Source organism: Caretta caretta, chromosome 10 (assembly GCF_965140235.1).
Source record: "Caretta caretta isolate rCarCar2 chromosome 10, rCarCar1.hap1, whole genome shotgun sequence".
Taxonomy (NCBI): Eukaryota; Metazoa; Chordata; order Testudines; family Cheloniidae; genus Caretta; species Caretta caretta.
The window spans coordinates 31,665,163-31,693,035 of record NC_134215.1 but is presented as its reverse complement, the minus strand read 5'-3'; the positions used below and the strand labels follow the sequence as shown (position 1 = coordinate 31,693,035).

At 47.4% G+C, this 27,873-nt stretch overlaps 1 protein-coding gene and 1 long non-coding RNA gene across 7 annotated transcripts in view; one reads left to right on the top strand and one right to left on the bottom strand.

Annotated features, from left to right (window-relative positions):
* Nucleotides 1–2,029: 2,029 nt before the first annotated feature.
* On the bottom strand, nucleotides 2,030–12,863 carry LOC142073343 (uncharacterized). 2 transcript variants are annotated; one of them, XR_012670167.1, is made up of 3 exons: nucleotides 11,650–12,863; nucleotides 6,231–6,454; nucleotides 2,030–5,864 (listed from the first exon to the last, which is right to left on the bottom strand). It is a non-coding gene; the product is annotated as an uncharacterized LOC142073343 (long non-coding RNA). The 2 variants fall into 2 exon arrangements; XR_012670166.1 differs by having other exon boundaries at nucleotides 2,030–6,454.
* A 283-nt stretch (nucleotides 12,864–13,146) lies between these two features.
* The window catches only part of RHBDF1 (rhomboid 5 homolog 1), a 112,612-nt gene continuing 97,885 nt past the window's right edge, over nucleotides 13,147–27,873 (top strand). For 2 of the 5 annotated variants that reach the window (XM_075132832.1, XM_075132831.1), the window contains exon 1: nucleotides 13,150–13,269. The gene's annotated coding sequence lies outside the window, so the exon portion shown is untranslated. Of the gene's footprint in view, nucleotides 13,270–27,873 lie in introns of all 5 variants that reach the window. The other 3 variants (XM_075132833.1, XM_075132834.1, XM_048868216.2) reach the window with 3 other exon arrangements.

The following is a 27,873-nucleotide window of genomic DNA, read 5'->3' as shown; positions in this document are numbered from 1 at the left end:
ATGAATGGGACAGTTCACACCTTTCGGAGTTATTGCAAATGCGGGCAGATGTCCCTCCATTGGTTATAGTCTGTTCACAATTTCAATTGTATCACAATAGCCATAAGACAGGGGTGGGCAAACTACGGCCTGCGGGCCAGATCCGGCCTCTCAGGGCTTTGAATCCAGCCCGTGGGATTGCCTTCCCTGTGATGCTGCAGGCCCCACGCTGCTCACGGAACCGGCCACCACCACGTCCCTGTGGCCCCTGGGAGGGGGGGCCAAGGACTCTGCGCGCTGCCCTCGCCTGTGGGTATCTTCCCCAGCAACTCCCATTGGCTGGGAACAGGGAACTGGGGCTAATGGGAGCTTTGGGGAAGGTACCCACATGCAAAGGCAGTGTGCGGAGCCCTCTGTCCTGCCCCCTGAGGGGCAACAGGGATACGGTGCCGGCCGCTTGCAGGAGTGGTGCGGAGTCAGGGCAGGCAGGCAGGGGGCCTGCCCTAGCCCCGGTGCATGCTGCTGCTACCCCGGAGCCGCTCCAGGGGTAAGCGGTGCCAGGCCAGAGCCTGCACTCTGAACCCTTCCTGCACCCCAACTCCCTGCCCTGAGTCCCCTGCCTCACCCTGCCTGCACCCCAACCCCCTCCTGCACTCCGCACCCCCTCCTGCACCCCAACCCCCTTCCCTGAGCCCCCTTGTACACCCCGCACTCCTCCTCTGCCCCAACTCCTTGCCCTGAGCCCCTTCCTGCACACTGCACTCTCTCCCGCACCCCTGCCCCAGCCCTACATTCATGGCCCTGCATGCAATTTCCCCACCCACTTGTGCCCCTCTGGCCAATAAGTTTGCACACCCCTACCTTAAGAGCTAGAGATTTACTCTTTGGTTTAAACTGTATGCTGGAGAAAACAAACAAAACCCAACTCTTCCAGTGACAGTTCTTCACAGCACACACCAGGCAAAAAGTCTCCAGTTGTTCGTCTTCCCTACCTGGGGCTTCAATCAGCAGATTCCTAGGCTAGGAGGAGACAAAAAAGCAGCTCTTCTCCCTTCTCAGGAAATCTCTCTCTCATTTTCCATCTTCTGTTTCCCTTTTATGGCTTCCACCACCTGGGAGGCACCGCTGTCAGTTCCACTGTCTGGTAGCCTCATGAGCCACAGCCTCCAGCGTTTCTCTCCAGTCCTGGCAGTCTCTAAGGACTAGTCTCCTCCTTTCTGCCCAGTAAAGGAGTTCATACAGGGACTGATCACTTATACCCCATCACAATCCTCTGGTATGGAATGTTTTTACCAGAGTAGAGACCACTAATAGGCCTTCCAATTGGGGTAGTGATGGTATGGGGTATGTGAACTAGAATATAACAGCATAGAACGAAGGCTGATATAGATAGGATTGAATTAATTCCTCCAAGCCTACACTGAGGGTGTATTATAGGTCAAGAGAACCTTCTCACCATCATCCACTGAAACTGCCAAATCCCGCCCCAAGGAGCTATCCAGGATGGTAAATCATTTCATCAATCCTGAGTGCCAACAACCTGCATTAAAGCTGAGTGCCAAGCATTACAAAGAACTCACATCCTACTGTGCTGAAAAGATCACACACATTCAGGAAGCTTTCTCAAACAGCCTGGCTCTGCCCTACCTGCACCCACCAACCAACAGCCTGCTTGCATTCCCAGAGTACATTCACTCATCACAAAGTTCTTGACCCGAGATATATGCATGTGACTCATGCCCCTACTGGCTTGTAAAAGCGAATCATGAGCAGCTTGTGCCATTCCTGACTGGAATAGCCAACACCTCATTCAGCGAAGGGATCTTCCCTTCCTCCTTCAAACATGCAATAATCCAACCAGCACTAAAAAAACCCATCCTGAATATACTGGTTCTAGCTATGACAGATATTACATCCATCCACATGCAGTATGTTTGGGGACTATTGCATTAACTTTATGAATGTCCTAGATAGGTGAGGTCCCAAAGGACTGGAGAAGGGCAAACATAGCACTTATCTTTAAAAAGGAGAAAAAAGAGAACCCGGGGAATTATAGACCAGCCAGCCTAATTTTAATATCTGGAAAGATACTAGAACAAGTTATTAAACAATCAATTTGTAAGCACTTAGCGAATAATAGGGCTATAAGGAATAGCCAACATGGATTTATCTAGAATAAATCATGCCAAACCAACCTAATATCCTTCTTTAGTAGGGTTATTGGCCTAGTGAATAGCTTTAGACATGATTTTTCTTGATTTTTTTAGTAAAGCTTTTGACGGTCCCACATGACATCTTCATAGGCAAACTAGGGAAATTGGTCTAGATGAAATTACTATAAGGTTGGGTGCACAACTAGTTGAAAGACTGTACTCAGAAAGTAATTATTAATGCTTCACTGTCATACTGGGAATACTTATCTACTGGAGTCCTAAAGGGGTCTGTCTTGGATCCAGTACTTTTCAATATTTTCATTAATGAGCTGTTAACCAAGCATGCAAACCCGTACAGAAGGGTCTGAAAGATTTTGGAACCTATCAGAGATCCCCATGTGGAAAATGAGAATCCTTTGGGAAAAGCAACATGACTCTAGACCGGGGTGGCCAAGCTTACTGGCCCTCTGAGCAGCATGCGGCAATCTTTGGAAGTTCAAGAGCCTCAGCCAGAGCACACCTGCTGGGAGCTCTGAGACTCCTCCTCCCCAACAGACAGAAGTCTCTATCCCACATGCCACCGCAAGGCAGAGGTCCTGAGCTCTCCCCACGCCCCCAGCCTAGTAGGCAGAGAATTGGGAGCCGTAGGGGGCTTATGAGCCGCACTTTAATAGTAAAAGAGCCGCTTGTGGCTTGCAAGCCACAATTTGGTCACCCCTGCTCTAGACCCTTGATTGTTTTACTATGTTTTCTCTGCATTGCTTTTGTCCTTAAATCAACGTACTTGGTGTTAAAAGAGCAGTTTGGTTATTGGTAACCCCCAGGCCAGCATACACAATTCATAGCTCTTGAAAAGAAAGCGAAGTGAAGGGGATGGAAGTTAGACCTGCTGGGAATAACCCCACTGTGCTTTAGGGCTGCTGCAGCCTAACATGCCAGTCATGGACCTGAAACTGCCTGAGTGGCATTGATGAATGATCTCCTCCTGACAGGGGGCAGACATCCATTTTCACTCTGCTGGACCCGTCTGCAACATTCAACACTGTCAACCATGAAATGGGTTGCTGTCTTGACTGAGAGGTGGCAGATCACAATGGTAATGCACTAAAATGGGTTGAGTCCTTCCTAGCGGGACCCACCCAATGAGTAGTGTGATAAACCCCGATTAATGGGGTACAGGAGTCTGGTAGAAGGTAAATATACTGGCCACTGGATGAATTGTTTTCTGTTGCCTGAGTGACCAGAGCAGGGGCTGTGCTAGAGCAATCAGGAACCTGCTAGAACCAATTAAGACAGGCAAGCTAATTAAGACACCTGGCGCCAATTAAGAACATACTAGAATCAATCATGGCAGGCAGACTAATCAGGACACCTGGTTTAAAAAGGTCCTCCCATCAATTAGTGGGGGACATGCAAGGAACAGGGAGTGAGAAGGTGTGCTGCTGGAGGACTGAGGAGTACAAGTGTGATCAGGCTTCAGAAGGAAGATCCTGTGATGAGGATAAAGAAGGGGAAGGCCATGGGAAAGTAGCCCAGGGTGTTGTAGCTGTCATGCAGCTGATACAGGAGACGTAGACAGCTGCTATCCACAGGGCCCTGGCCTGGAACCTGGTGTAGAGGGTGGGCCTGGGTTCCCCCCATCCTGCCAACTCCTGATTGGACATAGGAGGAGTTGACATGTTCTTTGAGCAACACCAGAAGAGAAGGCCTAATTTGGAAAGGGATCTGGCCTGTCCCTGACCCACTAGGTGGGACAACAGAGTCTGTGGCAATTGTTTGCCATTTCCCCCATGCTGGCCAGTGATGAAGTTAGCTGAGTGAACGGCAGGTTTGAGCTTCTAGCAGAAGTGGCCAAACTGAGGGCTGCCGTGAACCTCTGAGGTGAGTAAATCTGCCAAAAAGCGCAGGACCCACCAAGGCAGAGGAGGAACTTTGTCACAGTAGTGACAGGAAACTGCTCTTCTACCACTAGACCATACTTGTAGAATCCCACAAGGATTGAGTCTCTCTCTATTCAACATCTACATGAAGCCCATAGCTGAACTGGTCAGATGACATGAATTCAAGTGCCAGAAATATGCAGATGACACATAGTTCTACCTATTCACCATATATGACCATACTATTACCACCAAGATGGCTTGGTGGACAAGATCAGCTCATGGATGAAGAACAGCTGGCTGAAGCTGAATCTGAGCAAAAGACCCCATCACTTCTTTGTGTACAGTGACCCAGCCTCAGTTATTCATACCTTCGTCACCTCTCAGGTGGACTACAGCAATGCAATATATCTGGTCATGAAAGCTTCAGCACCTAGGAAAATCCAGTTAGCACAGAATGCTGCATGCATCTCAGCAACACTGGCTACCGCAAGCAGAGCACACCCATCCTCCACTGTCTACCAATAAAATAGTGAATTGAGTTCAAAGTCTCGGTCCTCATAGTCAGGGCATTGTATACAGGTATAACCTCTCAACTAGCACAGAGTGTGGTGTGTTTTTTTTTTTTTTGTTAAATCCCTTCCCAAGTGACCTAAACTAAACCAAAAAAGGGCATTCAAACCAGAATAAGAGTGTCTAAACAGTAGGTTATGCTGATATAACTTTTTCACTTTGAATTCACACCCTATGTTATACCAAAATATCTTTCCTGGGTAGACAAGGCCTGAATATCTCCTAAGTAGAAGAGAGGCCTTGTTGTTCCAGAGGGAGTCCATGATCACTTTGTTCAATTCTTTTCTTTGTTTCATGGCCCAGGTGTGAACTCTCATGGTGCCTGCAAGAGCCTCCAGCAGAGGATGTCCCTGTGATGGCTGCTTTCTTGTGTTGTTGACTGGACTTATTCAGTCTTAATGGGTTGTAATCATGAGCCTGAGGGCTGTGTCTCCTCTGTAAGTGAGGTTGTTTAAACTGTCTAAGCAGCGAGGAAGGGGGTTTCCCTCCCTTTTGCCAGATTAAGACCTTGTCTACACCTAACATTTTTACTGCTATAGCCATTAAGGGGGTGATTTTTTTTACCAACATAGCTATGCTGCCAACCCCTCTAGTGTAGAAAGGTTATACAGGCATAATCTATACTGGTATAAGTATAGCTATGCCAGTTATCTGAAATGACATAAGCTACACCAGTATAAGCAATTTTATATTAATATAACTGCATCCACATTAAAGGGTTTTGCCAGTTAGTTATGTAAGTATAACTGTACTGGTAGTATCTCCTAGTGTAGACAGGACCTAATACGCCATCTTAGAAATCAAGCACCTAAATCACACTTTGGATACAGATCAAAATATGCAACTAATATAGAGATACTTATAGTCCTATGCTGTCCTCTGCCTCTCTATTCTAGTTTAGTCCAGTCTTTATACCACACCCATTACTGTGCTGAGTTCCTTTCAGAATTAAAAAAGCCAGACACCCTGAAAAATCCCCAGATGGTACCAAATCCAGCAGTTGTCTGCTCAGCAAGACCTGTCACTATGATTGCATCACTGAGGTGCTCCAATCTTCTGCACTGGCTGCTCAGTGCACAGAACTCCATTCAAGGTCTCTGCCCTCATGTTCAAAGACCCCTATAGGACAGGATGTGGGCACTTGAGAGATGTTGCTCCCTCCATGACCATGACAGCTGTGTCCCATTGAAACAATTAAACTGTCAGCCAAGAGCAAGGGGTCAGGAATTCAGAAGATGTCACTTTCACAGGAGTTGGACTTAGACTGTGGAGCCATCTCCTGCAATGCATAAGAGACATCAGGCCTCACAACATTCAGCATTAAATGCAAAGTCCATTTCTTCACCTTTGCTTTCCTTCAATAATTTTTATACACACATACAATTCAACAAAATAAATCAAAGAAATACATAAATCAAGCTCTGTCTCCTACCTGCTGGGAAAGGAGATTGTTGTGGTTTTTTTGTTTTGTTTTGGTTTTTTTTTTTTTTGGTTTATTGGGAGGTACTCAGAAACTACTCTGATAGATAGCTACTGCTAGTGAGGGAAGGACTTCCAGGCCAAGAATGTTACAATATCCTATAGTATTTGCTATATGCATAACTAAACAGCTGTATCACATGACACCATTGCATAGTTCCTTTACCTGATTCTCATGAGAGTAGGTTGCTACTGATATAGTAGGACCATGGGAGACAGCACCAGTGGCAAACATACCATTATACTATTGCTGTAACTGATTACTTTGGCAAATGGTCACAAGTAACTTTCCATTTCAAAAGTTATCGAGTTCTTAATTTTCAGCAGAGTCCAAAACAACTGCATTCTGACAATGGAGCTCAGTCCACATCAATGGAATGTAAAGAATTCCTAAAGGAGAGAAACGTTAAGCACATTACTTTGCTCCACACAAAGCACATAATCCATTCTGCATTATCATGCCATTTGTTATCCTCTGGCCAATGGGAAAATAGAATGTTCTAATCAAATTTAATCCAGACTGTTTGCAAACAGCTGACTTAGAAGGATAGCCCTGGGAATGATCTGCCTTACAGGACCACCAGATACCTGATATATTCTGTTGTATTCTATACACGTTCTTGTGCCCCGCTCATCCCCACAGCACATGAACACCATTCAGTAATGCATTAAGCAATATGACTCACATGTCAAGTGTTGTTTGTTCTCTTATCCTCTCCAAGGGGAAAGACATATGTGCAGTGGAACGTTCTGTTTTGGTAGCGGTTTATATAGATCTCTCCTCACCTCAGGTGTTTGGCCCCTTGCTCTTACCTGTTTCAGGGTGAGATCTTGTAATTCTCCTACTCTGTGAACGTTAGTACAGAGAAATGTGCTTGGGTCCATTTCATTCACAGAGTAGGAGAGGTATGCTCAGAGACCAGAAAAGGGACAGAGCAAGCAGCCATTGCTAAAACCAGCAATTGAGCTACCAGTTATCTACAGGTGTTTCTCCAGTACTGGTCCAACAAATGATTGCAGGGCTTGGTCTTAAATCATCTCATCAGAGAGATCCACAAACTGGCATACCGATCTGTGAAAGGGACAGGGAAAATGTAATTGTACATGGTGAGAGCCTGTAGGCCAGCAGTGATGGAGAGGGTAGTGTATACTATGGGAAAGTATGAGGGTGAGGATAATATTTCAGTGAAAGAAAATTATTTGTCTCATATTAAACTTCCATGTGCTGGTGGGTGGAGGCTAAGAAAGAGCAGCAGTGTCTCTGAACCATATGCTGGCTCCAAATTGCTCTTTTGGGAGATGCTGAAGGGCCTGTGGACTCATCTCTTTTATTTCTGTTACTGGACAATTTCTTTGCCTGGTTTGTGTGGTTGGAGCATCTGGAAATAATCTGCAATTGTTGAATTGCTTCAGTAGAAAGGAGCTTTGAGAATGGTCAGTCTGTGCCTTGAGTAAGCCCAGCCCTCTGCAGCAGCAACTAGCAGCAGAGGCTATTGCTGTGCTCACACCATGACCAATGAGAGGGGCTGTGGATAGACAGATAGTCATTCTCTGCAGCGACCTCTTTTAAGCACTCTCCCAGTATACACTGATTTCCCTGTTGATATGGGTGTGAGTAGGAATGTGTTGGGGTGGGTGTGGTGCAGATGAGCTAATTCTTCCTTGGGAGTGTGGTTCCCGGGCAGCCCCCACACTCCTTCTTTCTCAACTGCATTTTGTAATTCAGATGATTAAGGTGAAAAGCAGGAAGCAGTAACGCTGCAAACAAGGCAGCAATTCTGAAGGTGGGGTGGAAGAACTCCAGAATAAAAATGGTATAAATTTAAAACAACAGAAAAAAATAACATAGTGCTGGAAAATTGGGAGCAGAGGGTGGGCTAATGGCACGGCCATCATAGGGAGAGTAGAGAAAGTGTTAATGAAGTGCCAAGGAATGGAGAGAGGAAAAACAAGGGATCCAGAACATGAAGAGCTGAGGGGTGGATAACAATGGGCAGGTAACAGGGGCTGGAGAATTGGAAATAGGACAACTATGAAACAGAGTGTGAAGGACATAGCTGTCAAATTTTGGGGAGGAATAGCTCAGGGGTTTGAGCATTGGCCTGCTAAACTCAGGGTTGTGAGTTCAATCCTTGAGGGGGCCATTTAGGGATCTGGTGCAAAAATTGGGGATTGGCCCTGCTTTGAGCAAGGGGGTTGGACTAGATGACCTCCTGAGGTCCCTTCCAACCCTGAGATTCTATGTGACATATATTAACATTATAAAATGGAATAATTTGCATATAACAGTAAAAACACATTTTAAAAAATGGTGTGGATTTCTTACAGGTGAAAGGCAGCCCTGGTGAATGAAGCTTTCAGGTTATCTACAGAGCAGCACCAGGGTTAGGTTTCCCTACTCACTACCTTGCCAGCCTAGGTTATGGGATAACAGTCAGTCTCAAACGCACTCTCAAAGAAACTGCAGAACCACCTGATCAACATCCTATACAGCAAACAGGAAAAGATTAAGAATGGGCTCTCAAAACTGGATACACTCATAAAAAACCAACCTTACACACAAACTTCCTTGTGGCTGGACTTTACAAAAACTAGACAAGCCATTTACAATTCACACTTTGCTTCTCTACAAAAGAAAAAGGACACTAAGCTATCTAAACTATTACATGCCACAAGGGGCCACAACAGTGGTTCCCTTAACCCACCCAGCAATATTGTTAATCTATCCAGTTATACTCTTAGCCCAGCAGAAGACTCTGTCCTATCTCGGGGCCTCTCCTTCTGTCCCTCCACCCCCACAAACACGATACAGTTCTGTGGTGACCTAGAATCCTATTTTCAACGTCTCCGACTCAAGGAATATTTCCAACACACCTCTGAACAACATACTAACCCACAGAGACCTTCCTACCAACACGACAAAAAGAAGGATTCTGGGTGGACTCCTCCTGAAGGTCGAAACAACAGACTGGACTTCTACATAGCGTGCTTCCGCTGACATGCACGGGCTGAAATTGTGGAAAAGCAGCATCACTTGCCCCATAACCTCAGCCGTGCAGAACACAATGCCATCCACAGCCTCAGAAACAACTCTGACATTATAATAAAAAAGGCTGACAAAGGAGGTGCTGTCATCATCATGAATAGGTCGGACTATGAACAAGAGGCTGCTAGGCAGCTCTCTAATACCACATTCTACAAGCCATTACCCTCTGATCCCACTGAGGGTTACCAAAAGAAACAACACCATCTGCTCAAGAAACTCCCTGAAAAAGCACAAGAACAAATCCGCACAGACACACCCCTAGAATCCCGACCAGGGCTATTCTATCTGCTACCCAAATCCATAAACCTGGAAATCCTGGATGCCCCAACATCTCAGGCATTGGCACCCTGACAGCAGGATTGTCTGGCTATGTAGACTCCCTCCTCAGGCCCTACGCTACCAGCACTCCCAGCTATCTTCAAGATACCACTGACTTCCTGAGGAAACTACAATCCATCGGTGATCTTCCTGAAAACACCATCCTAGCCACTATGAATGTAGAAGCCCTCTACACCAACATTCCACACAAAGATGGACTACAAGCCGTCAGGAACAGTATCCCTGATAATGTCACAGCAAACCTGGTGGCTGAACTTTGTGACTTTGTCCTCACCCATAACTATTTCACATTTGGGGACAATGTATACCTTCAAAACAGCGGCACTGCTATGGGTACCCACATGGCCTCACAGTATGCCAACATCTTTATGGCTGACTTAGGGGATGAGAGCTGAGGAAGTGTTGTTCTAATGCCCCTACTCTACTTGCGCTACACTGATGACATCTTCATCATCTGGACCCATGGAAAAGAAGCCCTTGAGGAATTCCACCACAATTTCAACAATTTCCATCCCATCATCAACCTCAGCCTGGACCAGTCCACACAAGAGATCCACTTCCTGGACACTACGGTGCTAATAAGCGATGGTCACATAAACACCACCCTATATCGGAAACCTACTGACCGCTATTCCTACCTACATGTCTCCAGTTTTCACCCTGACCACACCACACGATCCATTGTCTACAGCCAAGCTCTACGATACAACCGCATTTGCTCCAACCCCTCAGACAGAGACAAACACGTACGAGATCTCTATCAAGCTTTCTTACAACTACAATACCCACCTGCTGAAGTGAAGAAACAGACTGACAGAGCCAGAAGAGTACCCAGAAGTTACCTACTACAGGACAGGCCCAACAAAGAAAATAACAGAATGCCACTAGCCATCACCTTCAGCCCCCAACTAAAACCTCTCCAACGCATCATCAAGGATTTACAACCTATCCTGAAGGACGACCTATCACTCCCGCAGATCTTGGGAGACAGGCAAATCCTTGCTTACAGACAGCCCCCCAACCTGAAGCAAATACTCCCCAGCAACCACACACCACACAACAAAAACACTAACCCAGGAACCTATCCTTGCAAAAAAGCCTGTTGCTAACTGTGTCCACATATCTATTCAGGGGACACCCTCATAGGGCATAATCACATCAACCACACTATCAGAGGCTCATTCACCTGCACATCTACCAATGTGATATATGCCATCATGTGCCAGCAATGCCCCTCTGCCATGTACATTGGCCAAACTGGACAGTCTCTATGTAAAAGAATAAATGGACACAAATCAGGACGTCAAGAATTGTAACATTCAAAAACCAGTCAGAGAACACTTCAATCTCTCTGGTCACTCGATTACAGACCAAAAAGTGGCAAAACAAAAAACCTTTTTTCAACAAAAAACTTCAGAAACAGACTCCAAAGAGAGACTGCTGAATTGGAATTAATTTGCAAACTGGATACAATTTAACTTAGGCTTGAATAAAGACTGGGAGTGGATGGGTCATTACACAAAGTAAAACTATTTCCCCATGTTTGTTTCTCCCCTCCCCCCGCCCTCTCCCTCACACATTCTTGTCAACTGCTGGAAATGGCTCACCTTGATTATCACTACAAAAGGTTGTTTTTTTTCCCCCTCTCCTGCTGGTAATAGCTCACCTTACCTGATCGGTCTCATTACAGTGTGTATGGTAACACCCATTGTTTCATGTTCTGTGTATATAAAATCTCCCCACTGTATTTTCCACTGCATGTATCCGATGAAGTGAGCTGTAGCTCACGAAAGCTTATGCTGAAATAAATTTGTTAGTCTCTAAGGTGCCACAAGTACTCCTGTTCTTTTTGCAGATACAGACTAACACGGCTGCTGCTCTGAAACCAGTCAGTCTCTGTGGCCTATCCAGTTCTTGGTCTCTCTGCCAATTAGTTCAAAGTGTGGGGGTAAGAGTGTCATGTGGGAGCTGTAGCTGAGACACCCTCACCCCAAATTTATCTTGCATCAGGGCCACCAAACACCCATTAGAGAGGAACAACGTAATTCAAGCTGAGCTGGGCTGCTTTCAGACTGCTGACCTACAGGGAAAAGGCTCTGAAGCCCATTAGTATCATCCTGAGGCATCCAGTGCCTCTAAGTGCTAATATGACACCCTTGAGTATTTCTGGGAAGATACGTTTATTAAATCTAGTTCTGACCTCTTCCGAGTTTACACAAGCAACATCTCTCCCACACTGCGTGCGGCCTCTTTCACAATCCTTGTGTGTCTCACCCCATGCTGAAAGGGGCAGCTCCCATTAATCGAAACACAAACGCTAAAATCTGCAACACTGAAACAGACACAACATCTACATTCATCTCTCAGTACAATATTTTGCAATATAAAATGATTGAAACACTTTTCCCAATGGCCGCACACTAATTTGCATATACTTCTTTTTCTCTGACCATGAGCAGTATTGGAACTCAGGATGTTCAGGTGGGGATGAGGGAAAGCGTATTTTTGTCCTTGATGAGAAGCAGCCCATATGAGCTTCAGCATACACTTTATCTGCTATTTGTGAACTAGCACTAGAATGCTGGGTATTGGCATTCCTGGGTTCTCTCCTTGGCTCTGAGAGCAGAGCCTGGTCTAATGGTTAGTTACAGCACAGACAAGTGTAACAAAGCCCCCGACTGAGTTGTCCACAGGGAATAGCATCTTGATGTAAAAGTTTAGCTTGAGTGATAGTACTAGTTTACCTGTGTGGCAGAAGCTCAAAAGACAACGCATATTAGGTGTAGAGACAGTAGCAGGATCTGTGAAAGGACTGAATGATAGCTGCTCCCCCAAAATCAAGGGATGAGGCTTCGGTTAATCCGAATTGCACTGATGTAGTAAGAGCAGTCCTTGATGTAAGTCTTCACTGAGCTCAGCGCCCCTTCTCCAAAGCTATATAGGGCTTTGTGAAGCATGGCTGGTGTGGTGGCACAAACTGCAACCGGTACATTTTCCCACCAGGAGCAGTTACCACAGAGTAAGGATGGCCTTTGCTTACCCAGAAGATTTTGCTATCTTGGGACCTTTCACATCCTTCTGGTCCTGGGGCAGTTTTCCCATCCTCTAGTCCAGTGGTTCTCAACCAAGGGTACACGGGTATGTAGTGGTCTTGCAGGGGGGTACACTGGGCAGATCTCCAAGGCATAGGGTGGAATAACACTGGACAGGGGCAAGAGGATAAGGTAGCACCGGATTATTTAGGGCTTGCCTGCACAATGAAAGTTACTCTGTACTAAACGGGGGTGTGAAGCTGAAGTGGAGCAACTGCTCCGGAATAACCGCAAGTGTGGACATTTCTGGACTGGGAGTTCCCCTCGGGCTATGGGGAACGGCCGGCTGAAGGCAGCGGGCACCTCCCTGGCTGGGTGAGGGGCTGCCCGGCTGAGCCGCTTCCGCTGGGCTCAGGGGGGCAGCTGACCCGCGCCGCCGCCAGCAGCATTCCTGCGCCGTGACTCAGCGCAGATAGCGAGCCGCGGCCGGCGGCCACCACCCCAGCGGGAAGGGCATGGGGCTGCGTGGCGGAGCCGCGGGCGCACGGAGCAGTTCCTCTGCCGGGCGCCGGCTGCCGGGCGCGGCGCGGCTCGCAGCTCCTATTTGCATGCTCGGGCTGTGAATGGCGTTGCCGGCCGGCCGGCCCCTGGCACGGGGGCGGAGTCTGCGCTGCCTGCTCTGGGCGAGTTTGCGAGCGGGGGCCCCTTAGCCGCACCGGGGCGGCCCGATCGCTGGATCTGTCGCTCGCTGCTGGGCGGGCCCGGCGCGGAGCCGAGACGGCTGCCCGGTGAGTGTGGCTGCCCGGCGCTGGGGCCCGGGCGGGGGCCGGCGCTGGGGGCCGGGTGGGCGCCGCCGCGGGGGAGCGGCCCCGGGGCGCTCGGATGGGGGCAGGGGGTGCGGCCGCGGGCCGGCCGCTGGGCCCAGGCAGGGAGAGGCGCTTTGGCACGGCGGCAGCCCCGGACCCAGCTTCGCCGGGCGGGCAGCCGCTCGGGCGCCGGGCTTGGTGCTGCCCCGAGGAGCCGCCTGAGCCCGGCTCCAGCGAGGGCAGCGCTCGCCACCGCCGCCCCTCGGCCTGGCGCGCACGTGAGCTGCGGGCCCCGCCGCCGGCCACCTGCCGGGAGGGCGGCCCGAGGCGGCGCCGCGCCCCGCCCAGGAGCCCCCGGCTGGCGGGTTCCCTGGGGGTTGTGGGGGGCAGGCGGCTGCTGACGGGCCCGCGCCCCCGGGTGGGGCGAGCTCCCTCAGGACTGAGCTCCGGCTTGGCTCGGCCTAGAGGCCGGAGTCTCCTGGGTCGCTGAGGGATTGGGCGCTCCCGTCCGCGGGGTGCGGTGCATGCTGCCCGGGCTGGGGGACGGGACAGGGGCTGGGCGACGAGCGGTGATGTACGTGTGAGTTTGTAACCCCAAAGGCCGGGCCCGAGAGCCAGAGTCGAGTTACTGCCGCCAAACCGTTACTGATCCGACAGAGTGAGAAGGCAGTTGAGCCCACCGCTCTTTGTAACCTAAAACCGGGTAAACAGCTTGGGCTGGGACCTGGTGCGCTGAGAGCGGAGCCTGATCTCTAGCAGGCCCAGGGTCTGTCCAGCCACACTGTCTGGAGATGGAAATTCAATGGCAGATACTTGTTGCAGGCATCCAGTCTGGCTGCATTTCCTCTTGGGCCCTGGGGATGATCCCAGAGTAAAGTGAGGTGATGGTGGAGCAAATTCCGTGTGGAAAGCACTGACTGGAGCAGGATGCTGGGGGAAGTGAATTCAGGCACTAAGGCCCTTGGCTACTTGCTGTGGGAGTGGGACCCACGCTTGGGAATGCTGGAGTTTGCAGTTGCACTAAGGCTGCAGACCTGCTTCTGGGTGCAGCCAGTAATGTTCTTCTATTTGGAATTTGGCCTGGTTAAAGGAGGGGATGTGTGACAGTTCCAGGACATTTTCACAATTGTGTGGGGCTCAATGGGGAAATCTCAACAGAGTCTATACTGAGACGTGCACATCCCCCAAATAGTTTTGGTGGGATTAGTCCAGTGCATCTCCCTTAGCTGGCAAGAGCCCCTGGTGGACACTAGTGGGAGAGACGGCAGACAACCCCTGTTCCCAGGAATGCCTCAGTGTAGTTGTGAGCAAGCCTGGACTCTGCACACTTGGGCTGGAGTTTAGTGTCTGTCCTGCTTAGTAACTCATGGGTATGTTGTGGGCTTTCAAGGCAGGTGATCAGCAGGCAGCAGCCTGGCTCTGTGCTAAGACATCCTCCCTTCAAGAATCTGTCTTATCCTGCAGTGCACACATGCATTCTCAGGACTCTTAACTTTCAGACAGGTTCAGCTCACTGGGTGCGTATTGGGTGCTGCTTGGGCAGAAGCTGGGATAGCTAGGGAGCTTCAGTGGTCCCATTCAGAGGACCTGTTCCCTGCCCACTAGTATGTGGGGGTGTCACAAGGGCAGTCCAGCTCCTCACTCTGCCTCATGCTCAGGAAAGAAAAAGCTCAATCTGCAGCCTTTCTGCTAGCTGCTCTAACACGGCAGCTGAGGATAACACTTGACACAGGGCTTGATGGAGCACATAGCTTGAAGGACAGAGACCTGAGGTTGCTCGAAGTTACAGTGGGAGCCATTTTGGCCTTTAGCCAGTCCAGGACTGGGGAGGCAGAAAGATGGCTTTGAGTCACCCCCTCATCCTGTTCTCCTCGGGGTAGCAAGTGTAAACTCAGCCTAGCTGAGGATGGAGTCTAAGATCTTCAGATGGATCTTGGATTCAGGAAGAAATGTGTTTGGACCCGAATGCAGCCTGGCTGCTAGGATGGCAGCCTTGAGGAGTCCTTGGCTATTGATAATATTCTCAGAGTCACTGAAAAGTGAGTGAGACAGGCCCCATGAGCTCACTAGTCCAGTCCTGGCGCTGTTTCTCTCCACAGATTGCAGACAATATCATTGAGATGAGAATATTTTCATGCTACTGGCACTCTACACAAATGGGGAACGCATATTGAGTGCAGTTAGCTAAGTCCCCTAGATGGCATGCTCGTGGCCTTGGAACATGGGAGTCATGAGAAATTAATTTGCACTAACCTGCCTGATTCCAGTGAAGGGCAAAATAAACGGTGTGGGGCAGAATCCATGGCATGCTAACGTCTCCCATTAGGCAGAACAATCTCCAAAGTAAGTCTGAGTAGTCAAGCAAAGGGACCTCCAGCCTTTCCTTGGGGAGCAGACTCCACAGCTTGATATTTCTCCGTGTCAGGGAGTTTCCCTGATATCCAGTCTGAAGGTTCATACTCCCATTACAGCTGGTTGTTCCCTGTGCATAATCCTAAATAATTCTTCCCCTTCTTTGGTATCTACTTCCTTCATGCTCATGGAGACTGTAGCTACTCTACCCTCCCTGCCCCAGCATACAAGTGGGGCCTTCTATATTTATTAGGGCTGTCAAGCGATTAAAAAATATTAGTCGCGATTAATTGCGCGATTAAAAAAAACTAATTGCGATTAAACAATAATAAAATACTATTTATATTTTTATATGTATATATTTTTAATACTATTTATATTTATATTATATTTGTGGATGTTTTCCACATTTTCAAATATATTGATTTCTATTACAACACAGAATACAAAGTGTACAGTGCTCACTTTACTTTTTATTATGAATATTTGCACTGTAAAAATAAAATAAATAGTATTTTTCAATTCACTTAATACAAGTACTATAGTGCAATTTCTTTATCATGAAAGTGCAACTTACAAATGTAGAATTATGTACAAAAAATACCTGCATTCAAAAATGAAACAATGGAAAACTTTAGAGCCTATGAGTCCACTCAGTCTACTTCAGTCAATCGCTCAGACAAACAAGTTTGTTTACGTTTTCAGGAGATAATGCTGCCTGCTTCTGTCACCTAAAAGTGAGAACAGGCGTTCACATGGCATCGTTGTAGCTGGCGTTGCAAGGTATTTACGTGCCAGATGCGCTAAATATTCATATGCCCTTTCATGCTTCAATCATCATTCCAGAGGACATGCATCCATGCTGATGATGGGTTCTGCTCAATAATGATCCAAAGCAGTGCAGACCAATGCATGTTCATTTTCATCATCTGAGTCAGATGCAACCAGCAGAAGGCTGATTTTCTTTTTTGGTGGTTCAGGTTCTGTAGTTTCTGCATCAGAATATTGCTCTTTTAAGACTTCTGAAAGCGTGCTCCACACCACATCCCTCTCAGATTTTGGAAGGCACTTCAGATTCTTAACTCTTGGGTCAAGTGCTGTAGCTATCTTTAGAAATCTCACATTGGTACTTTCTTTGCATTTTGTCAAATCTGCAGTGAAAGTGTTCTTATAATGAATAATGTGCTGGGTCATCATCCGAGACTGCTATAACATGAAATATATGGCAGAGTGAGGGTAAAAAACAGAGCAGGAGACATATAGTTCTCCCCCGAGGAGTTCAGTCACAAATTTAATTAATGCATTATATTTTTAACAAGCGTCGTCAGCATGGAAGCATGTCCTCTGGAATGGTGGCCAAAGCATGAAGAGGCATACAATTTTTTTTAGCATATCTGGCACGTAAATACCTTGCAATGCCAGCTACTAAAGTGCCATGTGAATGTCTCTTCTCAGTTTCAGGTGACGTAAATAAGAAGTGGGCAGCATTATCCCCCTGTAAATGTAACCAAACTTGTTTGTCTTAGCGATTGGCTGAACAAGAAGTAAGACTGAGTGGACTTGTAGGCTCTGAAGTTTTACATTGTTTTGTTTTTGAGTGCAGTTATATAATTAAAAAAACTTACATTTGTAAGTTGCACTTTCATGATAAAGAGATTGCACTATAGTACTTGTATGAGGTGAATTGAAAAATACTATTTCTTTATCATTTTTACAGTGTAAATATTTGTAATAAAAATAATATAAAGTGAGCACTTTACACTTCGTATTGTGTGTTGTATTGTTGTAACTGACATCAATATGTTTGACAATGTAGAAAAACATCCAAAATATTTAATAAATTTCAATTGGTATTCTATTGTTTAACAGCGCAATTAAAACTGCGATTAATCACAATTAATTTTTTGGTGTTAATCGTGTGAGTTAACGGCGATTAATTGACAGCCCTAATATTTATTGGCTTATTTTTTTCTTTACATCGTGTGAAGTATATGAGTGTTGCTGTACAAATGAGTACTGGCCAGGGCCAAGAAGACCAGGGGCATTCCCAATACAAGCCTTGGCACTGGCTGCTGATTCCCCAGCCAGTTTGCACTGCTTAGTGCTGGTGTACACAGAGTAGATCAGGGATGTCTCCAGGGCAAGCAGGAAGTTGATTCCTTTCTTCCTGTTTTTGTCCCCATGGCTGCTAATTTCCTCTGGGAGGAAAGAGCTGCATTTCTGCAGTAAAGGAAAAAATATCCATATGTGATGGACAGGGAACAAAATGTGACGCAGGAAGGTGAAGTCTCTTCTGAACTAAGCATGGGCAAGAAAAGGATAGATTGTTGTGACTCCTATAACATTACCTGTGTGGTAGAACCCCTCTTACCCATGGCACCAGCCCCCAGAAATTTAGCACCTCTGCCCCAACCAGAGATGGCACCACACTCACAGAAAGTGAGCAGTCACCCCAGACTGGCCATGACAACACATCCATAGAAAGTGAGCTGGGAATAGAACTCAGGTTGCTTGAGTCCTAGTCCAATACCCTATAACACACTGTCTGTAGCTGCTCTAACTTATGGTGGCCTGTCTCAGGCTAATTGTGAGCTACTGGGCAGCCCAGAATCCTTTAGGGCTTGCTCCCAGCACACCGCCTACATTGTAGCCTGCAAAGGGGCAGCATAGGATGACTTGCAAAGCGTATATACTCCGCCTGGGCTGGGGGAATTTTTCCTTGGCCCCTTGCATCACCCTTTTAATGTCAGTGTGCCGCAGCATGTAGCTGCCCTGTAGAGTTTGGAGTTGGGGACAGAATCTCCCTCATCCTGGTTCTGCTGTAGTTCCCTCAAAGGGCAGTTGCTCTTGCACATGACCACGTATTAGTGGCGCGATCTTCTTGGTGAGCTTCTGTAGACGAAGGCTGAGCAGGAGGTCCGTGCTGTGCAATGATGAGTGAAAAGCAGCGCCTACACAGCTAGTCCTGCTCTGGGACTTTGCTTGGGAAGCTTTTTAAAGCAATACACTTGCAAGAAATTTGAATACAAACTGGCTTTTCTGGTTTCATGTATAGCTGGGAGCTGCCCAGATCTCAGGAATGTCACGCTCTGTGCAGGGCAGGCCCATAATTGGGGCCAATTGCTGCTGGATACAGGGCAGAGCATTGGTTATGTGTGGAGCATGCACCAATTCCCCAACGTGTACGTCCATTCCACGCCTTGGTCCTGAGCCACAGACATGGCGCCTCAGTCATAGTCTCTCATCCTCTCTGAAGGGATTACTTCTACCTTGCTACCTTCAGAGGGAGAACAGACTCTTCCCGACTGGCTGATGTTTCTCCCTTGTGCACAGAAGGAGATAGTGGTACTGTCATAAAGAGACCCCAGAGGGTGGGGCCTCGCTTGTCCTCCATGTGCACTAGTGAGGGGTCATGTCTACCCCACCAAGGGGTAATTGCGTCCTATTAGGGTATTAGGAGTTAACCCCAGCAGTAACCAGCATTGAGAGGGAATAAACTCCAATAGGGTTAGTGGGAGTTATCCACTGTCCCTATCCGTGGGGGTATTAGACCCTATAGTATTGGTTGGCATTTCTCCCCTGCATTAAGATATTGAGTTGTAGGGCCCTGGTCACTTTAGAGCATTTAGGGGCCCCTTCCAGCTGATTTGTTCTACTCTGGCAACTGAAAGCTGATATAATTGGATGTTGGTGTAAAGAATCTCTTTCCTGGCTCTTGATGAGGGGAGCATTTTTTCACTGAGGGGAACAGGGTGTGGCTAGAGTGCTGCTGCTCTCCAGCATGCCCCAGCTTCCAGATTAACTCAAAGGGACCACTAGCTGGGTGCACCTTAAAGCAGCCCTGAAGCTGCTCTAAATTGTGCCAAGGACTGGATTGGCCCCATGATTAGGAAGCTGCAAGGATGATGTTCATCCACTTTTATGTCCCACCCATCTCATTGTGTCAGGCACAGCTGAGGATTTGAGGGGGTCTTGTTACCATATTTTCAAACACAGTTAGACTAAGACATGGGAAGAACCTTTTGCCTATTGCAAACCCTCTGGCATCTGTGTTAAACACAGAGCTGAACTTGTCAGGGACTGGCTGAGTTAAGTGCTCCCTGCGAATGCAGCATGATGGACCGTGCTAACACCATGGTAGCTTCATCCTTACTTGAAAACACTTGGTGTGCAGAGTCCTGTGGTGTTAATTGGAATCAGGTTCAACCGGAGCTTTCATACTCCTGGTAGGGTCCCCCTTGGCGAGCACGTCTGAGGCAAGGCTCCTGACTAACTGCAGTCCAAACTTCACAGGATCCCAATGGTGGATCAGGGGCATATAGAGGACCTTTGAGTACTCTGTGGCTGTGAAGGCTGATGAGGGCTGCAGAAGGAGGGAGGTCCCTGGTTGCCTTGGATCTCCTTGCCACTGAGTCAGGGTTTTCCTTCTGTCAAGTGTCATGTCACTGCCTGCGTACCAGTTTCCCCACGTTAAAAGATTTCACATGCAGGCCTCTGCCAAAGGGCTCACACCCACACAAAGCCTTGCATCGAAGGGTGGATGGTGGTGAAGACAGGAGTAGTGATTTCTGGGAGTCTTCGGTCACAAATCTGCAAGCAGGTGGCAGCTGTGCGACAGATGAGACAGAAGTGCATTTTAGCAGCAGCGGCTGTGACTGAGCAGGCCTTTTTAGGATCCCCTCTGCTTACCCCAAATGGGGAGGGGGCTAGAAAAGGTGCCCCAAACATAGGCTGTCTCTCACTCTTCTGACTGGATGGTTGCATCCAGTGGGATCACTCAGCTCCGCAGCCGAAATGAGATATAAGAATGAATTTCACCACCTGGAATGTCTGCACCCTTATGGACTCTCTGCACAGCGAATGCCCCAAAAGAACTGCCATAATTGCCAGACTACTGGCAAGACTCAATATTGACATTGCAGCTCTGAGTGAGACCCGCCAGGCCGATGAGGGCCATTTAAGAGGATGAAGGTGGCTACACCTTCTTTTGGAAAGGAAAGCCACCAGAAGAGAGATGCATTCATGGGATTGTCTTTGCCATCAAAAATAAGATTGCCAGTCATCTTTTGGAGATTCCTGTGGGGGGTCAACGAATGTCTCATGACTCTTCAGCTCAAACTCAGCAACAACCAACATGCCACAGTCATCAGTGCATGCGCCCCAACACTTGATGATGAGAGAGACAACAAGGAGCAATTTTATGGTGCTCTCGATGCCGTTCTCACAGCCACACCTAAGGCAGACAAACTCATCCTCCTGGAAGATTTCAGTGCCAGATGGGACTCCCAACTCTGGAGTGGCACAATAGGCAAAGAAGGGGTGGGAAATGTAAACCCCAATGGTATTCTCCTCCTCAGCAAATGTGTAGAGCATGACCTGCTCATCATAAATACCATCTTTAGGCAGAGTAACAAATTTAAGACCACCTGGAAACATCCTTGGTCCAAACACTGGCACCACCTTGACTATGTTATAGTCAGAGCTCAAGATTATGCCGATGTCTGTATAAAACCAGCCATAAGAGATACGGGTTACTCTTGGACAGACCGTCTATTAGTAAGATCAGTCATGTACGTGCAGCTCCACCACACTGCAAACACACAAAGGCTAAGTGAAAGCGGTACAATGTCAAAGCACTTCAAGACCAAGCCAGCTGCAAGATGTTCCAGCAACACCTCTCTGAGAAACTCTCTAACTTGCCTGATAACATCATTGACGTTCAAGAGCACTGGGATCAACTTAAAAATATCATTCACAGTGCATGTGCTGAAACTATAGGATATTCCACTCATCGGCACCAAGACTGGTTTGATGAAAACAATGAGGAAATCCTAGCATTAATTCAACAGAAAAGAACTGCATTCTGTAACTGGCAAAACAATTCCTCTAATCAATAAAAACATGAGGCTTGTCACCTGCTCAAAGCCGAAGTCCAAAGGAGGCTATGTGACATCAAAAATAAGAGGTGGTAAGAGAAGGCCTCTGAGATCCAGGGTTTCGTAGACCAGGATGACATGAGAAGGTTCTTTCAAGCAACAAAAGCTATATATGGGCTGAGCTCCAAAGGCCCAACCCCTTATGTTCGTAGGATGGCTCCACCCTTCTCAATGACAATGTGGCCATTAAACAATGCTGGAAGGAGCGCTTTGAAAGCCTACTAAACTGTGAATCCATGGTCTCTGAAGACACCATCAAGTTTATTCCACAATGCTCAGCAACGGAACACCTTGCTGATCACCCATCTTCTGAGGAAGTCCAATGTGCCATTACTCAGATGAAAAAATCACAAGATACCAGGCCCAGGCGGCATCCCAGCTGAGGTTTTTAAAGCTGGTGGAACAATGCACCAGCACAAACTTTGCAAACTCCTTGACAAAATCTGGACCTGTGAAGAAATTCCACCTGACATTAAGAACGCCAACATTGTTACAATATGCAAGAAAGGGGATAAATCTTTGTGTGGGAACTACAGAGGTATTGCCCTCCTCTCCATCGTAGCGTACATCCTTGCCTGGATCCTACTACATCACCTTCTCCCCCTTGCTGAGGAACTCCTCTCTGAATCACAGTGTGGCTTCAGGCCATCCTGAGGCACAACTGGCATGATCTTCATGGCACGATAGATTCAGGAGAAGTGCAGAGAGCAACATCAGGAACTGTTCATGGCATTCATCAATCTCACCAAGGCCTTTGACTCTATCAGTCGTGATGCTCTATGGAAAGTGATGTGTAGGTTTGGCTGTCCACAGAAATTTATTTCCATCATCAGACTATTCCATGGTGGGATGACTGCCACCATTCTATGCAACGGCTCAGAGACCGAACCATTCATCATTTGCACTGGTGTCAAGCAGGTTTATGTCATTGCTCCAACACTCGTCTCCATTTACCCTGCCATGATCCTGATTCTCAGCCATGACCACCTTCCTGGTGGAATCAGGACTGAGTATTGTATGGATGGTCAACATCTCCTAACAAAATCTAAGATCATGAGAATTGGCATCACTGCTTCAGGGTGCAGATGGCTCTGTCATTCTTGTACACACAGAGGATGACCTGCAAAGTACCCTAAAACTTTTTACAGATGCCTATCACAGCTTGGGTCTCTCTCTCAACATTTGGGGGAAAAACAAGCTACTCTACCAGCCTTCACCTGCACAAACTACTCTTCGTACTCCATAAATCACCATCAGCTGACAACTCCTGGAAAATGTGGGCCATTTTCCATACCGTGGCAGTCACCTCTCCCAAACAGCCAGCATTGACACAGAAATCGAATACAGGATCCGCTGTGCCAGCCCATCCTCTGGAAGACTACTCAAATGAGTCTTCAGTTATAGGGATCTGCAAACAGGCACCAAGATCTTGGTTTACAAGGCAGTTGTCATCCCCACCCTTCTCTATGGGTGTGAGACCTGGGTAACCTATCGACGACATCTCAAGCGGCTGGAGTGGTTCCAACAGCGCTGCGGCAGGAGGATTCTCGGGATCAGCTGGGGAGATGGACACACTAACGTCAGCGTTCTCTCTGCAGCCATCACCATCAGTATAGACGCGCAGGTCATGAAACACCAACTCTGCTGGGCTGGCCACTGTGTCCGTATGCATGACATGCTCCTCCTGAAGCAAGTACTCTTCTCTCAGTTAAGTCAAGGAAGAAGGGCTCACGGGGGGCAGCAGAAGTGCTTCAGACATACTGGAAGTACACCTTAAAAAAGGAGGCAGCAACCCAACAAACTGGGAGGACTCGGTGTGGAACAGAACATGGTGGCGCCACACCATACACCAAGCCACAGCTCACTTTGAGGGGAACAGATGTGCTCATGAGGCAGAGAAGCAACAAAAGAGGAAAGAAAGGGCACAACGCTCCAGCCAACAACTGTGTCCTTCAAGATTACACCTGTCACTTCTGTGGGAAAATTGGGCTCCTCAGCCACTTAAAAACGCACCAATTAATCCCCTTGGCAGACATCATACTCTCATCGGTCAGACATTCTACTGGCAAAATGCACTCATGAGCAGGGGGTAAGAAAACAGACCACATGCATCATTGGGACTGGCCCCAGCATCTGTCCCATCCCTGACTGCAGCGTTCACTACTCTCATGGACCAGTCTGGAAGCTCTGGGTGATGGGTGCTGAGTAGTCTGCTGTGCTACCCAACAGCTCTGACTGTTAGGAGCTAAGTCCCAATATCTCAGGAGGCGTTCCTTTCTTTAGGGTCAAGCTTTTGCTCCTGGAGCTGCTCCTTTTAACTCATTCTCCCTTTGTTCCTCTTTCTCACTTTCCTTATTTGCATTTCCTTTTGTTTTTCTGTCTCCTGTCCAAGCCTGTGGCCCAGAGTTGTGCACTTTGCCTCAGCTCTGTTTGCCCCAAGTCTAGGGAGAGGTGCTCTTACTGCCACGATTTGACATATGTATTGAACATCCAGGGGATCACACCTGAGAATAGCCCTGGTCACTGTGAGTTTGCTGTGTGCTCTCAGCCCTAGATTTCTGAGCACTGAAGAGGAGAGACGTGTGTGTGTGTGTCTCCCTCACCTCCCTCCCTCCATTAATTCCCATTTAAAGCCATGGGATAGAATGGAGACAGCTTGAGCCTCCTCGTTCAGGTGCTGCTCCAGTTTTTGCCCTGCTGGTTGCAGAATCTGGGGTGTAGTACTGCCCTGTCCATGTGCCATTCTACCCTCACTCAGCCCTCTTCCCTCATTCAGTTACCTCTGCCCCACTGGGGAACCCCCCTCCCTGGCAGCAGAGGCACTTGAACATAGATAGAACTCGGCAAATTGGCAGATAACCGCAGACCATGTTTGCAGATTGTGGGATGGATACGGATCCACATTTTATATCTAGAGCCCTGCAAATCTGTGGATATCCGCTTTATATCCGCAGAACATGTTTGCGGATTGGATGCGGATACAAATTTTGTATCCATGCAGGGCTCTAAGCATAGAGGCCCCTTGCCTGGGCATATTCCTGAGGGTCAAGTATGGTCCTCACACCTAGCCTGTGGCTCTGTTGCTCCAGGTAGCTGGTACAAAGGGGCATTGGGCAGTGCTGAATCAGGAACTGCATTCTCCAGAAATGACCATACTCCCCCTACCATGGGTATTCTAGCTGTAAGCTGAAAGCTGTAAGCTAATTCCCCTGTGGCCAGCTTGGCACTAACCCTGGCATTGCACAGCCCTCAGTCAAAACTAGGAGGCAGTTTTCCACTTAAGACGCCATTGCACAAGAGGCATGTTTGGTGTCTTGGAGGCTTCATGGGACTAGAGACATCTGATGCAAATGTTTTGAGGTGAGCTATGCCACAATGCTCCATGGTGGGCTTTATCACAAGGCAGAAAAAGAAACTTTGTTTAGGGTCCATAGTCCTTTGTCTCTGCATTCCAGCCCCAGGTAATGACTAGCAGTCCTATCATATTCTCCCTGGGGGGCAGGCAGGGCCTGGGGCTAGGTCTTGCTGAGTGTAGCATGATAGGGCAGTTTATTCTGGGCTTCATACTAAGCTATAATTAACTGAAGTTTGACCCTCCTTAGACCAGCTGGGTCTCCGCACAATGTGAACACAGTCTGCTTGGTGCAGACTGTCTGATACAGACAACGTGACAAAGCAGCCCACCCAGTTCCCCTTTCCTATCCCACTTGTCCAGCAGAGATGGTGACAGCTTGCAGGGGTCTCTGCCAACACCGTTTGTTACTCTGTGTGGGATCAGTCCACAAGCTCACTGGGAAGAGTCAGGGTCGTAGCATCTCTACCTCTGACTCATTTGAATCTCTGTTTTCACCCTATGAAGCAGCCTGCTGTAGGATTTTTCCCTTTGAGAGAGCATCCGTGTCCAGCGGCTGTGGGATCCTACATGGAGAGTGAGCACAGATGCTTCTGTTCTCACAGACCCCAACACTAATCACAGCCTAGGTGAGCTCATCAGTTCCTCCTGATTCTCACAGCCATCCAGCCTCCACCAGCCCACGCTGTGTTCCAGCCCAGCTCCTCTGGCACATGGGAATGCCACAAAATCCTGCACCCAAAGGCTGCATTCCATCTCCCTCACCTTGTCCCAAAGGAAGGGACTGCATTCATTTCCTTGTAGCTGTAAGTCTGCCGAGGGGGATAGCCCTAAGCCCAACCCTATCCTCATCTTGGTAAACCATGTGGGCAGGAACACGTACCCCACATTTTCTCACTGTAAGGAGCTGCTCAGTGCTCGATGTGTGTAACTGTTATTGTGGAGAATCCACAGGTAGAGAAGGAACACTGGATGCTGGCACTTGTGTTTCTGCCGGCCACACCTCCAGGTTAAAGGCTAAGATGTGTGTCTTTAGCTGCAGCCTGTATTGTGTGAGTTGCTGAGCCACACTGCTGTGGTGGAAGCTCTGGGAGCGCATTGTGTCCCTGTCAGGAATAGTCTTCGAGTGCTGCAGGATGAAAGGGGTCACTGCAGTGTCCTTTCCCAGAGTGCAATGACCCCTCTCTCCAAATTCCACATGGCCCAGCCCTGCCCCCATTCTGGGGGTTAGTGCTGGGTGGGTGCTGGCTTGGAGGCATTGTTGTACTTGGAAGCCTAAGTAAAAAAGCTCCTTGCACTCTCTGCACATCCTCATAGCTGAAAAGGACCATTCATTTTGCTTCCGTGGTCAGTTATAGTCAGTAATTCAGAATTAACTTGCTAGCAGGCGGGGCTGACAAATTATTACTAGCTCACAAATTACTAACTAATGTGATTAACTCAAAAAAATTAGTCGCAGTTAATTGCAGTTTTAATTGCACTGTTATACAATAGAATACCAATTGAAATTTATTAAATGTTTTGGATGTTTTTCTACATTTTCACATATATTCTATTCAGTGTTGTAATTGAAATCAAAGTGTATATTATTTTTATTATAAATATTTGCACTGAACTCTAGGGTACAGATGTGGGGACCTGCATGAAAGACCCCCTAAGCTTATTCTTACCAGTTTAGGTTAAAAACTTCCTCAAGGTACAAACTTTGCCTTGTCCTTGAACCCTATGCTGCCACCACCAAGCGTGTTAAAGAACAGGGAAAGAGCCCACTCGGAGACGTCTTCCCGCCAAAATATCCCCCCAAGCCTTACACCCCCTTTCCTGGGGAAGGCTTGATAAAAATCCTCACCAATTTGCATAGGTGAACACAGACCCAAACCCTTGGATCTTAAGAACAATGAAAAGGCAATCAGATTCTTAAAAGAAGAATTTTAATTAAAGAAAAAGTAAAAGCATCACCTCTGTAAACTCAGGATGATAAATACCTTACAGGGTAATCAGATTCAAAACTTAGAGAATCCCTCTAAGCTAAACCTCAAGTTACAAAAAGACACAAAAACAGGAATATACATTCCATTCAGCACAACCTATTTTACCAGCCATTTAACAAAAGGAAATCTAACGCATTTCTAGCTAGATCACTTACTAACTTAACAGAAGTTCTCCCCTTCCCGCCCCCCCCCCCCCCCCCAGCTTTTAAAGTAACTTGTCTCCTCATTGGTCATTTTGATTAGGTGCCAGCGAGGTTATCTTAGCTTCTTAACTCTTTACAGGTGAAGGGGTTTGCTTCTGACCAGGAGGGATTTTATAGTTCTGTATACAGAAACGTGGTTACCCTTCCCTTTATAACTACCTCATACAAGTACTGTAGTGCAATCTTTGTCGTGAAAGTGCAAGTTACAAATGTAGATTTTATTTTTTACATAACCACTCAAAAACAAAACAATGTAAAACTTCAGAGCCTACAAGTCCACTCAGTCCTACTTCTTGTTCAGCCAATCGCTAAGACAAACAAGTTTGGTTACATTTACAGGAGATAATGCTGCCCGCTTCTTATTTATGTCACCAGAAAGTGAGAACAGGCATTTGCATGGCACTTTTGTAGGCAGCGTTGCAAGATATTTACGTGCCAGATGAGCTAAAGATTCATATGTCCCTTCATGCTTCTTTACGTCCCAGATATGCTAAACATTTGTATGCCCCTTCACGCTTCAGCCACCATTCCAGAGGACATGCTTCCATGCTGTTGATGCTTATTAAAAAAGTTTTAATTAAATTTGTTACTGAACTCCTTAGGGAAGAATTTTATGATCCCTGTTCTGTTTTACCTGCATTCTGCCATATATTTCATGTTACAGCAGTCTCGGATGATGATTCAGCACATGTTGTTTGTTTTAAGAACACTTTCACTGCAGATTTGATAAAATGCAAAGAAGGTACCAATGT